The following is a 12331-nucleotide window of genomic DNA, read 5'->3' as shown; positions in this document are numbered from 1 at the left end:
GTCTCGTATTTGGGAACATATAGTGGCACTTCTGCTATCAAGACAACCCAATGCAAGTGAACTCCCCCTCCACTCTGCCAAAAGGTCCTGCGCAGCACCGGAGATGGGTATGACCTGTCAGGAATGGAGCAGCCTACCTGTCCCCACCTCTATCCTGCTTTGGTGAAGAATTTTCTACCAAAAGTCTTTGGTGTGTTCCAATATAAATAAAGCAAGCGGGGGCTCCATTCTTTGTTAGGAGCTAGACCCATCTGGTCAGCTTTGCCCTTTGATGCCCCTGCTCTGAAACTGCTTTCCTGTGTTCTGAGGCCATCTCCTGGTACTTTTTTTAACTATTACTTCCCAGCCAGCACATCCCTCCGGAGGGAAGCCATTCCCTTGCCCACGCAGGATATGGGAGATACATAAGCATTTTTATACTTCCCTTCCATAGTTTATCATGAAGAACATTTATTATAAAATCACTTTTTTGTTTAAGAAATCATTTGAGTCCCTGCCCTGTGCCATGGGCTGTGCTAGGAGCTGGAAATGGAGCCGAGAATCCTTGTTGACCACAGCTGAGTGAGGGAAACAGAGAAGTAGGCACATGAGACTAGTGCGTGTGCTCACAGGGTGGGAGGGAAGCCGCACTGCCAGAGTGGGCATCGCTGCCAAGGTAGAAGGGACCCTGAGACTACAGGATGGGAAGGGGCAGGAAGAACCTTCCCAGCAGAAGTAACCTTGAAGCAGCCCTTCCACCCACAGTTAATGGCTCAGGCACACAGGAGCCAGCCTGCCCCTCATGACTCCCCTTCACAATGAGCTTCTAGACAAAAGTTGCCAAGTACCGGGAAATCCAGGGTGAACAGGAATCAGAAAGCCCACTGAGGACGCTCTAGGAGAGCCCTTGCTGTGAAGAGGAGAAGAGGAAGGGAGGCTTCCTCGCTGGGACGGGATGGGCTGGTGGCACTGTGGTGCGCTGCTCACAGTGGTGGCAGGGGAAGGCAGGACAGGCAGGCTAGAGAGCAGGAAAGGGCTGGCAATTAAAGAGAATAGGGAAGGGCTGGAGCCCACAACACAGGTAAACAGATGGTCCTCTCACAGAACTGGAGTCCTTGCTTATGGTCACAAGAGGGACAAGGAAAGGACATGCTCCAAAGAGAAGTGAGACTCGGCATCTTCCTCAACTTGTTTTAGCTACCAGAGAAAAATTAGCCTCCAAGCATGGCTGCAGAGGCCGAGCGCCACCGTACCTCGCTGGCTTCAGTGCTGAAAAGGTCCTCGTGCATTTTGTGGATGGATCCCTGCACTTTTGTGTTAAGAAGTAAAACTAGGTTCTGGGGCCGGGCTCAGTGTAGAGCGCTTGCCTAGCACATGTGAGGCACTGGGTCCATCCTCTACACCACGGAAGAGTAAATAAATAAAATAAAGGTATTTTGTGCCTCTACAACTAAAAACATATATGTGAAGAAAGAAGCAGGGCTGGGACTGGGGCTGGGGCTCAATGGCAGAGCACTTGCCTAGCATGTGTGAGGTACCAGATTCTATCCTCAGCCCCACATATAAATAAGTAAAAATAAAGTTACATCAACAACCAAAAAAAATTTTAAAAAGAAGCAAAACTAATGGTTATGTATTTTTTCTAAAATATATAAAAAATGTTACAGATTTCTGCATTTTATAGAAATATTTGAATAAATCATCTTCACTGTGAAGCATGTTGTTGGTCTAATTTAAGATCTTCCTTAAAACTATCTTAAAGTAGTCTTTTATCAGTTTTTATCTTAAAATTTTGAGCATGATTCTATCTTGGTTCATCTGTCTTGGAAAGCAAGTTGCTAGTAAGCCCCTTAGCATTTTGGAAATATCTATTTCCTAAATTTGTAGCATAATGTCTTAGACTTTTGGTTTTGAATTTCATTCTTCTTTTCATAAGAAAATAAAGGAAAGCTGTTTTTTCAGGGAATCAGTTTCAAGCAAGTTACTTTCTGCAATCTGAGCTCTTGGCGTCACAGCTGGCCTTCAGAGATCTGATGTGGGACGCGAAGACAGGCACTGTGAGTACAGCAACAGCAGAGAAGCTGCAGCCTGGCTGCCGTTGTCCTGGGGCCAGCACATGAGTGACATGTGGCTTTAAAGCAGTGGTGTTCACATAGCCAAGGCAGCACCTAGACTTGGTCCCCTGACTCTGGTTTCTCTTAGCGGTTGTGCCCTCCTCCCATCGCCACAAAGGGTGTAATACTGAGTCTCCCTGTTCATCATGCTTTACCTCAGTGTCTTCATCTGGGAAGAGGGATGACAGTCCTTCTAACATCGAGCGGTTGTGAGAATTTATGAAGGCTTTGGCAGTGCCTGGCAGAGTATGAGAATGCAGTCAGTGTTGGCCAGCACTGTGCTTTGGATAGATGCCCCACAGCCCATGGGTCAAGGCTTGCTGCCAGCCTGGGGGCTATTGGGAGGCGGTAGGACCTGGAGCTGGGGCCTAATGACGGGAAGTTAACATGGCTGAGCCACACCCATGTAGGGATTGTGGGACCCCAACCCCTGCCTCTCTCCCATCTGCTTCCTGGCTGCTGCGAGGTGACACATTACCATGTGCTCCCCGCTCTGATTCCCTGCCTTGCCACTGGCCCCAAAACAGTGGAGCCAAGCGACCATGGACTGAGACCTCTGAGACCAAGAGCTAAGCAGACTTTGCTCTCTGCAAGCTGCTCATCAGATCTCTTGCAGTGGGAAGCTGCCAGCTCCGTCAGGAAGAGTAGAAGTGACATGATCTTAGTTGAGTGGGAATGAAAAAGTCGGCAGAACTTCATGATCACACTTTTTGGGTACCACCAAGAAAAAAAGATTTTTGCTATCCCAGTATTTGAAGTAGAATATGCTCTTGATCTTTAATTCTACTTTATATTTGCCTGTAACAGATATAAACTGCATTAGAGCATGTCACTCCCTTCCCATTTACCTTGACTTTACCCCTCAGTGGTGGCCAGGGTGGTAGGAAAAGGGGGCAGAACTTGGTGCCCCTAATCCTCTCACCCTGAGCATCAACTGGCGCCTTAGTAGGAGGTGCTGTATTGCACGTGGGCAGAGGGGCTGCTTGGTGCACCAGTGCTTGAGCTGTTGTGGAGCCTGGGCAGCGCCAAGCCAGGACGCCCTCCCAGCACCCACCGTCCTTGCAGGGCAGGTGCACCTACACCTGCAGCGTCGGGGGGAGCCTCAAGCCTCTGGGTCTGCTGCCTGCTTTTCTTTTTTGTTTTATTTTCTAGGGCTCGGAGGGAGCCCGGCTTTGTTCTCTCTCCTTGTTGTCCTCTGTTCTCTTTCCTCCTTCTTGCGTGTGGCTTAGACGTTTCTTAGAACTCCATTCTGAATTATCCTTGGTGTTGAGTGGTCTCTCTGGGTGGCTTCCTGGGTGCTTGCTGTAGGTGTCATTTTAGACACCCAGCTAATCACAGTGACCACAGGCAGCGTTCTGGTTGGAGGGAGAGGCAGAGACTGCCCCTCTCTCTAATTTTCTTTGTCCTCATTCACTCACAACTGGCTTGCTCATTTCCTCTACATACACTGAAACCACATCACCCAGTCTTACAGTTTTTGCTTCAACCATCAACTGAGAAAATTAGTAGTATTTAGTCAGATCTTTACTTTTCTCATTGATCTCCTTCCTGATGTTCCAAGATTCCTTCTTTAGCTTGTCCTTTCTGTACAGAGAGTGTCCTTTAACCATCCTTTCAGGGTGACAGATTCTCTTAAACTAGCTTTATCTGAGTATCTGTCTCCCTTCCTTCCTAAAGGACCTTTCCATTAGATGTCGGACTCTGGATTGACAGTTCGTCTACCACTAAAACAACGTGGTGCCACCTCTTCCTGGCCTCTGGTTTCTGCCGAGACACCCACTGCCATCTGAGTCATTCCCCTGGCTTAACCTGGCTGTTTTTCTCTCTTGCTACCTTCGGTGTATTTTTTTTCCTGTTTACTTTAGAAGTGTGTTGTACCTGGCACAAACCCTTTTGGATCTCCCCTGTTTGGAATTTGCTCAGCTTCTTAAATCTGTAGGTTTCTGACTTTGGCTGAAATTGGGAATTTTTCAGGCATTATTTCCTACAGTACCTTTGAAACTCCTCTCCTCTGGGACTCTGATGACACAAGTGTTAGATCTTCTGTTTTAATCCTATAGGCTTCTGAGGTTTCTACCTGAAGTGTCACTTCCTCTTCTAGTAAGCATATCTCAGATATGAGTATTCACTTGATGTGGTTTATTACTGTCACAAGGGCACAAATCTGAATCTGTTTTATCAGCTCCTTCATTGTTTTATTAATAAGTATTGGGACCATTGTTTTCACTGTTTGAAAAGTTAGATGCATACTATATTGGATGTAGAAAGAAACCCAGATCTTACAGAACTGCATGAAATAAAAAATGGAAGCCCCTCCTCTCCCTCTGCCCTGACCAGTATAGCCACTGGTAATTATCTGGGACTCAGAAGGGTGATGTTTCAAAGAACTTCCTACAGCCTGATCTGAAATCGGAAAATCTTTCAGGTCCTGAGCAACATTCACACTGTGAGGGCCACGTGGCAACCCCAAAAGCCCAAAACCTGGGCCTTTTCTCCCCAGGTAAGAAATCTGCTGAGTAGCAGAACAGGAAACACCCTGCTTTCCTCCTAGGCGATCAGCAGTTAAGACCTAAGACGAGGCTGTGGAAGCGTCACATTTAGCACAGAACACATGGAGCCACATGTGAACCCTTAGATTCTTTACTGTTCCAGGAGGACTTTGATTAAAATTATTTGTGTTTCTGACTCAGCAAGGTTACAATTCCAATGAATCATCCTATTCATTGGATTTCAATTTTAGGAAATGCCCATTTGATGAAAAATGCAGACAAGAAGATAAAATTTAGGAAGTGAGGTGTTTTTCAGAAATGGAGTCTTACAACTGCGCTAATGACAGTTGTGTTTTCCTCTGATGAAATGAAAGGTGACGCCTAGGGAACCAGTCCACTCCGGACTGTCAGAACTGGGAGGAGGTTAAGGTTTATACCACTGAGTCAGGCTCGCAGGGATGGATGCTAGTGAATCCAAGGTGTCTCTCTGTTCTTTTTATAATACGAATTGTCTGTGGTTCACCTACTTCCACCCCCAGGTTTCATTACTTGAGTGTTTACTTCCCTCCCTCAACTAACTCCCTTTGTTACTGCACCCTAATTACCCTTCTCCTAATAAAGATCTTAACACAAATGGGGGTTCATCGAGAGGGCACTGGCTGTGAGTGAGGCCCGCAGCTCGCTGGGTGCTGCAGGCATCCTTGCTTGACTACAGCACAATGCCTGAAAGTGAGCGTGGCCTCCTGACCTCCTGACCTCGCTGCCTCCAGGGAGACACACCACATATTTTTGGGTCTGTCATTTCACAGTTCTGTGACGCACAGTTGTGTGTCATGCTTTCTCAGGATATAAAGGTGAGCTTTGGGAGGAATAACTAAGTGCTTGTCACCTTCCTGAATGAACTGAGGTATCTGTTACGTGCCCACATTCTTCCTAGGTGCATGAGGGTTTACTTGTATGTCAGTGGGGAAGAAACACAGCTGCAAATAATAAGAATGCTCTCTACTTAGGATGCTCTAGCCACGCACAGGCCCTTGGGTCCCTGCTTTATTCAATCCTTAGAGTCGCCCTGTGGGGGGGGGGGCGCTATGGATTACTCCGATCAGGCAGGCTGTGAGGATATGGGTCTCCAAGCGCTTTGGGAAACACAGAGGAGGGGGAAGTTAATTCTAGCCCTTGAGCCTCAGGAGGTTTTGTAAAAGAAAACTAGACCTCAAAGACCGGGTAGGGTTTTATAGGCAAGAAAGGGAGGATGTGCTGTGTAGGGAGAGGGGTGGGAGAAGCCCAAGGGGAGGGGGCTTGTTCCAGGCAGGCATCAGGAAAGCCCAGCAGACATGTGTGCCCAGCCACTCAATTCTGTTTAAAATGAACAGCGATTGGCATAAAAACCTTATAACATATGCCAAGTGGGCCTTGAGCACCTCCGGGTGGTTTGCCGCACAGGTTGTATGTTAGCCCTGCTCGGTGAAAAGTAAGTGAAGAGAAAGGTGTTTCCCTCAACAAGGGAGCTGAGTGTGTTCACCAAGTCCGTGGTGTGGATGGGTCAGTCCATCTGCTGTTAACTTTCCTTAAAAGTCCTTTGTGGTAATGCAGAGGCACAAGCCTTGTGCCTTGGACAGGACAGACCGCCCCTTCCCACTGTGCACTGTGGTCAGTAACCCACGTTTCTTTATCGTTCCGGGTCACTGGCATCTTGCCATGCTTGCTCCATGGCGACTGTTTTATCAGGTCCAATTCTTCATCTCCAGACCTGGGAATATTATTTGAACTTGGAATTTCTTATATTCGCAATGTATGTCAGGCGCAAGATAAATGTCACTTTATAATATACCAGTTAAAAGGGAATTGGCAGGCCGGGTGCCGTGGTGCAGGCCTGTGATTTCAGCGACTCAGGAGGCTGAGCAGGAAGATGGCAAGTTCAAAGCCAGCCTCAGCAACTTTGAGAGGACCTAAGCAACTTAGTGAGACCCTGTCTCTAAATAAAAAATTCAAAGGGATGGGGGTGTGGCTCAGTGGTGAAGCACCCCTGGGGATCAGTTCCCAATACAAGAAAAAAAAAAAAAAAAGGAGTGCTGGAGTGTGTGTGTCTGTGAGTGAAGTCCTGGAGGGTTTCCCTAGGTGGGATTTTCATCTCTGGTGGAGCGAGCTGGCAGTGCTCATGATTCTTATGCAGTGCTGCTTTCTCAGTGGCAATTAGATGAACAGGACCTGCTTACATGTGTAGCACCAGTGAACGCCAGAGCTCCTAGAGAACAGAAATTCAGAACAGAAGGGGTTTTCAGAAATTGATCAGAAGCACTGTGGCACTCCAACCCCGGGACCCAGTGCACCTGGCCCTGCAGTCAGCAATTCTTATTGAGAGACCTGGCCAAGTGGCGGTTCTGTGCAGGGAACACCAGAAGCATGGTGTCATGTGAACTGCTGGAGCCGAGGCGTGGCCATGTTAGCAGCCCTCCATCTCCCACCCCCTAGCAGCATCTAAATGCAGTATAGGAACCCGGCCCCTCGTAGCCCAGAGCCACCACAGGTACCCTGTGTACTGCATCATCCCGTGTTTCTTTAGGACAAGTAAACCCAGGGGAGTCGCAGATGAGTCAGAGCGAGGAGAGGAGCAGCCCGGAGCCAGGCCCAGTGGCCTCTGGCAGTGGACAGTGGGGCAGACTTCCAGGTGTCAAGGCCTTTGCATGCTGAATCCCCACAGTCCACTGCAGGGAGACAGAGCTTGCTGATCCAGGAGCACCCATGTGCCTCTGGGTGATGCCACAGGAAGTGCTCAGCTCCTGAGGCACCTGTTGGCACGTCATTAGTTTCAGGGATTTTCAAGGGCAATTTTGACAAAATGTGAGCATCACTTAAAGTGCCACCTGTGCTGTACTGTGGGACCCACCACGTTTCATTTGATTTTCTGGGGCAGAACTACTTAGCCCTAAGCGGGGATACTGGTCTTGTTCCTTTCAGGGGCTTGCATGTGCTTATAATTTGACTCGTTCAGATGTTGTTTCTCAGACTTGTTTTATTTCCTAGTCAACGGGTGAGAGAGGAGAGTTAAGTTGCGGCTGGGTGTTTCTCAGGCTCTTCGATGCCAGTGGCGTTCCGATACCAGCAAAGTAAGTGCACTGTGTATTCCTAGCAGTTGTGTGATTTTGTAGAAGTTCTTTTTTTAGAATCAAGGAACTCAGGTTTGTTCTGTTGGCATGTCAACAGCTTTTGGGGTGAGGGCTTTTAATGTTGATTTTAGTGTTGTATAAAGTAGTGTACGAAAGCAACACATGCACTCTCACCCAGAGAGGGAGAAGGACACATAGGACATGTTCTAGAATATGCTCGCACTGTCTGCCTGCTGGGACTGTTCCCTGAAGTACTGGCACATTCCACCATGCTGAAAACAGTGCAAAAGCTAAGTCCAGGGTCCCCAGGTCCTCTGTGAATCTGTGTAGGACATTGAAATTATAGCAGTTTTTTTAATATTTATTTTTTAGTTGTAGTTGGACACAATACCTTTATTTATTTTTATGTGGTACTGAGGACTGAACCCAGGGCCCCGCACTTGCTAGGCAAGTGCTCTACCTCAGGCCCAGCCCTCCTGTAAGCAAATTTAAACTTTAAAAGCACAGTGCAAGCTAGAAGCAAATATCATCATGCATACCACAAAGTTGGAATGTTGTTAGCCCTAACGTAAAAAGAGCCCTTGAAAACTAATAAGTAAAAGATCATCTGAATTTTTATTTATTTATTTATTGGTTCCAGTGATTGAACCCAGGGGTGCTTAACCACTGAGCCACATCTCCAGCCCTCTTTATTTTTTATTTTGAGACAGAGTCTCGCTGAGTTACTTAGGACCTTACTAAGTTACTGAGGCTGGCTTTGACTTGTGATCCGTCTGCCTCAGCCTCCCAAGTCACTGGGGTCATAGGCATGTGCCTCCTCACCCAGCTCATATGAATTTTTAAATGGGGAAAATAAAGATCTAAGTCTAGGATATAAACAGGACATTCACCGAGGGCTACAGATGGACAAGCAGTAGGTAGGATGGTGATCAGATTCTAAATTTGTCATTACGGAAACTCAGGGTGCTGGGTCCCACACTGCCTGTATAACAGGAGGTATGCGCCACAGTATCCAAATTCCCCCCACCTTTAATCTGGGGGAATAATTCCTACCCCACAAGCTCCTGGTGAGGATTAACTTGGATAACATGCCCTGCACAGCCTCCTTACCACTGAACCCTAGTTTCTAGCCTCATCCTAGCCGGAGCAGGAGGGGCGCCCCATTATCAGGAGTGAATACAGAAACTCAAGTTTCTTATGATTCTTTAAAAAATATGTTCAGGGTTTTCACTTATACTTAGAAAAAAAAAAATAAGGAAACATCCAAAATTCCACCTTGGCAAAGTGAGGTCCCAGTTATTTCCTAGGAGGTGGAGCTCGATTGATAGGGAAGCATTCTGATGTGTATTGTGAGGCACAGGGAGTCACAGGGTGGGTGACAGACAGGGCAGGAGACTTACTGAACTAGGGGGAAGGACAGAGGAATTTTTCACTTTCACGTGTCCTGTCTATGCCATTCCAACATTTTTCTTAAATATTTATTTTTTAGTTATAGGTAGACACAATATTTTAATTTTTTATTTTATGTGGTGCTGAGGATCGAACCCAGTGCCTCACGCATGCTAGGCAAGTGCTCTACCTCCAAGCCACAACCCCAGCCCCCATTCCAACATTTTACAACGATCTGTGTTACTGTTTTATTTTAAAAATCATGTAAATTCATAATGGCTTAATTTCAAATATTGATTCAACACATTTAAAAACAGTAATTACTTGCTATTAACAAGTCATTCAAGTCAAAACATCTTTATTTTTATTTGTTTATTTTTATGTGGTGCTGAGGACCGAACCCAGTGCCTCACGTGTGCAAGGCAAGTGCTCTACCACTGAGCTACAGCCCCAGGCCCATGTTAATAACAAAAATCTTTCTCATTTTCTTATAAGTACATTTCCTGTGTTGATGCTTGGGACAGAGTCTCTTTGCTGAGATGAGACCCCATGGAAGGGTCAACACTGTCATTCTCACTCATCAATGAGACATAATTAGAATGAATACATTTGTGCTAAAAATGTTTCACTTCTGGTTCGGGTGTCTATGGAAGGCCCGCCAGGCGCAGCCATCATAGTGTGTTATTCCTTCACAGAACTTACGAGCTCTTCTTGAATGGTGGCACTCCTTATGAAAAAGGTGTTGAAGTGGACCCTTCAGTGTCCAGAAGAGGTACTGCAGTGGTGCGCTGCCTTCTGTCAGCTTTCCGTCGCTGTGACAACGTACCTAAGATATTCAAATTCAGAAGAAAGAGGTTTATTTTGCTTCGCGGGTTTCCGTCCATGATTGCTTGGCCGTTGCTTTGAGCCTGTGACATCATGGTGGTAGCACATGGCAGAGGAGGCCTGTTCATCTCATGGTTGCCAGGACTCAGATGAAGGGTTGGGGTCCAGTATCTTCAACTGACCAGTGTCCTAGCCTCCTCCCATAAGGCCCCATCTCTTAAAGGTCCCACACCTTCTCCCTCAGTGCCACAAGCTGGTGACCAGGCCTTTCATTTGTGGGCCTTTGGGGAACACCTCAGATCCAAACCGTGGCACCTCCTTTTCCTTAAAGATGAAACAAATGGCAGAGGCTTCAGAGAAGGCAGCCATATTCCAGTAAGCATGACAGTTTCTACTTGGATTCACATGTTTTAAGATGTGCCATTTGGTGATGTGATCTTAGTCATTTTTATCTAAGTGATTGTTATTTTGGTAGCACGTGTAAGACTATAATGTTGAAAATCGTGAGAAATGGGGCCCTGCGTTAGTTCTGTCGCTGAACGCTGAGCTGATGCTGTGGCAGGTACAGAGTGAGTGAAGCCGGCTGCCTCAGAGATGGCCCATTTCAGGGTCAGGGCGTGTAGGCATTGAAATCGTGACATGCATGCCACTTCACCCTCCAGCCACCCTCCAGGAAGATGGAGCACCCGTCAGTATGTCTGTTGGCCAGGGGACACCAGGGAAGGGAGTGGAGGGCAGCACAGATGGGCCCTCCCTCGGGGAGCTGTGGGCTGACGGCTGGAGCCCCCTCGCACGCCTCAGCCCTCCCATCCTTGTGTGGTCCAGGACACCAACCCTGGCTGCTGCCCCAGTGCCAGGCTCTCTCCTCCTTGGAACAGGAAGGAGTTGGGGTTTGGGTGCAGGTGCTTCTTCCTGGGGCCGCATGTGCCCTTCCCCCTTTCCCTGCGTGCTGCTGCGGCCATCTGCCCTAGTGGCCGGGGGTGCTGTAGGGAGGCCCCAGGTTGCTGTCACCCCCAGGTCTCTTCTGACAGCCGGAGGGATGTGGGCGCCTCCTGCCTGCTGTAACCACCAGTTGTGCTGACCTCTCACTTAATAGTCTTACCAAACGCCCGTTCCGAGCGCTGACAGATATGGGTCTGTTTCTGTTTTGACAGCCCAAGGCAGTGTTTTCCAGCAGATGATGACCATGCGGAGGCAGCCTCAACTCCTGGTGAAACTGAGGTCTCTCACCCAAAGGTCACGGAGCATGCTCAGGTGCATCCCGCTCCAGGTGGCATCTGCCTTGGGTCCCCCCTGCTTGGCTGTCTCTTGTCAGTTACTTTTTCCCCCATTAATTATTTTTGCCAAAGAGCAGAAGAGAAATAGAAAAATAATAAAGCTTAGCATCATTTACTCTTCTTTACCACTTAGCTCAAGTGACAGACTTGGTAATAAATCCTTCAGCTACTTTTGAACAAATGAGACTTACCAATGCCTGGGCCTATCTTCAGGGAAATCTTTTTTTACTTATTCTTTTTGGTTTTATAGGACAGGAGAATGTATTTTGACATATCCTACATACATGGTGTGCGACTTCACATTCTTGTGGTTGTACATAGTGTGGAGTTCCACTGGTTGGGGGTTCATATATGAACACAGGAAAGTGACGTCCCACTCATTCTGGCTGTCTTTCCTATTTCCAGCCCCTCTCCCTTCCCCTCATATTCTTTGTCTAATCCAATGAACTTTTCTTCTTCCCTCCCCTCCCCTTATTGTGCGTTAGCATCTGCATATCAGAGAGAACATTGGCCTTTGGTTTTTGGGGACTGACTAGCATATTTCAATTAGCATGATAATCTCCAGTTCCATCCATTTATTGGCAAATGCTATAGTTTCATTCTTCTTTAGGCTAAGTAATGCTCTCTTGTGTGTATAGATACCACATTTTCTTCATCCATTCATCTGTTGAAGGGTACCTAGGTTGGTTCCATAGCTTGGCTAGTGTGAATTGAGCTGCTATAAACACTGATGTGGCCAAGTCACTACAGTATGAACTTTTTTTTTTTTTTAATGTTAGGTTTATTTAGGTTTGAGTTGCATGCAGTAAAATTTATGATTTTGGGGGTTGCAGTTCCTGGAGTTTTGACAAATGTACCGATCACATGACAATCACCACAATCCAAAGAATATTCCCTTTGCTCTCAAAGGTTCTTTTGTGTCCCTCTGTGGTCAGCTCCTAGCCCCGGCCTCGGGGAAGCACTCCTCAGTTTTCTTCCCCAGCACTTTGGCCTTTCCTAGATGACATAGGTGGATTCATGCGGCCTCTGAGTCTGGCGTCTTGGACCATCATACATCCGAGGCTCGTCCGCGCTGTTGCCTGTGTTAGTGATTTGTTCCTGTTCATTCTAAATGGTAACTGCTGCATTTGATGGACATGCCACCATGTGTT

General features: G+C 47.2%; 1 long non-coding RNA gene across 1 annotated transcript; it reads left to right on the top strand.

Annotated features, from left to right (window-relative positions):
• The first annotated feature begins 6143 nt into the window (after positions 1–6143).
• Positions 6144–10667, top strand: LOC144249602 (uncharacterized). Its single transcript, XR_013342251.1, has 3 exons — positions 6144–6374; positions 7607–7689; positions 9774–10667. It is a non-coding gene; the product is annotated as an uncharacterized LOC144249602 (long non-coding RNA).
• The last annotated feature ends 1664 nt before the right edge of the window (positions 10668–12331 follow it).

This window comes from Urocitellus parryii, chromosome 12 (assembly GCF_045843805.1).
Source record: "Urocitellus parryii isolate mUroPar1 chromosome 12, mUroPar1.hap1, whole genome shotgun sequence".
Lineage (NCBI taxonomy): Eukaryota > Metazoa > Chordata > Mammalia > Rodentia > Sciuridae > Urocitellus > Urocitellus parryii.
Note: the sequence above shows the minus strand (reverse complement) of the source record. Positions and strands in the feature narration are given on the sequence as shown.